The sequence below is a fragment of the Coffea arabica genome, chromosome 2e (assembly GCF_036785885.1).
Source record: "Coffea arabica cultivar ET-39 chromosome 2e, Coffea Arabica ET-39 HiFi, whole genome shotgun sequence".
Taxonomy (NCBI): domain Eukaryota; kingdom Viridiplantae; phylum Streptophyta; class Magnoliopsida; order Gentianales; family Rubiaceae; genus Coffea; species Coffea arabica.
The window spans coordinates 56,088,531-56,090,775 of NC_092313.1; positions in this window are offsets into that span (position 1 = coordinate 56,088,531).

The following is a 2,245-nucleotide window of genomic DNA, read 5'->3' on the forward strand; positions in this document are numbered from 1 at the left end:
GGAAAATTGGCTCCTGAGAGCCACCCGTATCCTTTCTATTTAAGATGTTTGTTCATTTCCTTATTTGATATGCATATCTGACTAATTGAATATGAAATGCCATGTTTTAAACTGCTATTATTTTGGTACTTCATTGAGCGTAAGCTCACCCCCTTCCCGTTACCTTTTGTTTTCCTTACAGGGAACAATACTTTTGAACCATGATTTTGAAGAAAGAAGTAGAGCGAGCTCTAGTTATTCTTTTGTATAGCACCTCTGTAATTGAAACCCTAAATGTACTTTGATCCCTCATGAATATTTCGACTAGTATTGCTTGTTAAACTTTTAAACCTTTCAGCGTTTGTATATCTTAAGAGATAAACCATGTAAATTAAGTGTACTTGTTGGGATGGTATTTTTACTTGGCTTGATGAACCCTTCTGGTATCCGTATGGTTTGGTAAGTTTTATTTTGGCTTGGTGGTCTCCAATTGTTTGTTTTCTTTTGGTTTCTGTGCGCGGTTGTAGGGTTTTAAGTGATTTGATTCCGTAGTCCCGGCGAGAGCTGGGTAGACGGTCCGCCAAACCCTTTGGTTCGCCTTAGGGTGAGGTGGAGCTGTCACAAAGAGTCTTCTACTAGGGTGAATTCCTTGATCCCAGGTCAGTGGATTACAAACTCCCTTGCCTCTGCAATTTTTTTTTCGTATGCAAGCTTTTTTCTTTCTTCTTCTCTATTTTTTCATGCTACTCACTGGGTAGCTAAAAATAAAGAAGAAAAAAAGGGAATCTGATACAATAACACTAATTGGACCAAAATGCTATGCTCTGGACCCATCACCTTCTCACTTTTATTCCACTCACGCTACACAATATGTCAGTTTTGCAAAAAAGTCTTCCTTCCATGAATTCATATTCTTTTGTCATAAAATCCAATAAGAAATTAATTAAGAAGATTGCTTAGTACTTTACACATTATTTCCGCAACAAATACACTATTATTGTGAGAATAATACATGTTTTTAATCCATGTATTTTGTTGTAATACATGTATTTTAATTCACGTACTTCAACAGATACATTATTTTGTTCTTTTTTTTGGTGAGATAAATGTTAATGTCACTAGATTTGTCATTTTTATGTTTTTAATGTGTTTTCTTGGATTACGCATTCAATGGAGGTCAATCAATTCTTGATCTTTTGGTTATTTGATCCGTGAATACTGGTATAGTTTGGGTGGGTTTCTACATGCCCTGTACCTGTTTGTGAAATTGTTTGCCTGAATAGCTTTCAGTTTTATAGTTATTCGTACATTAGGATTTCAAGTTTCAACCATCAATTTCGTTTGTTTATGCTTATTTATATCTATACATCATTGTGTTTACGGATGTATGATGCATGTCTAGGCCCTTTTAATAAGATCAATTGATGTTTAATGCATTTGAAGATTTTGATGCCGTAATCTAGTTTGGTGAATACTTACGTTTGGTTGTCATATTGTTATGTAGACAAAGATGCCACGTTTGCCTATTGAAAACAGAAGACGCAAAAAATATCGAAGGCAAAGCCAGATTTTATCAGGAATGATAATGGTTGTTATTGCACTGTTTATGATGTGGTACCAGTTAATATTCATTCATCTTAAAAGTAGAAGACGCCAAATAAAATCAAAAGAAGAAAAAGTCACTGAGCGCATGCAACACTTATTCAATTTGACTAGGGAGAGTGATGCTTATTGTATTAGCAAACTTCGTATGGATAGACGAACATTTGGGATATTATGTGAAATGATTAGAGACACTGGAGGTTTGAAAGCTACAAGAAACATGTCAATAGAAGAAATTGTTGCCATGTTTGTATATGTTTTGGCTCACCACAAGAAAAATAGAACAATTTGTAGTCTATTTTGGAGAAGTAGAGAAACAGTGAGTCGTCAATTTAATCTTTGCCTCCTAGCAGTTTTGAAATTGCATACTATATTACTTAAGAAGCCTGAGCCTATTACCGAAGATTGCACAGATGAGAGATGAAAATGTTTTAAGGTAATTCAAACATTAAAATACAATCATTTAATAAAATGTATATTTTCATCTAAACTATCCAATATAGACATTTTAACTCATTTATATTTTTTATTTTTGTTAAAATAGAATTATTTAGGTGCCTTAGATGGGACATTAATAGATGTGACACCACCCACCGAACAAAAATCAAGATATCGAACGAGAAAAGGAAGTATTGCAACGAATGTATTAGGGGTTTGTTCTCCT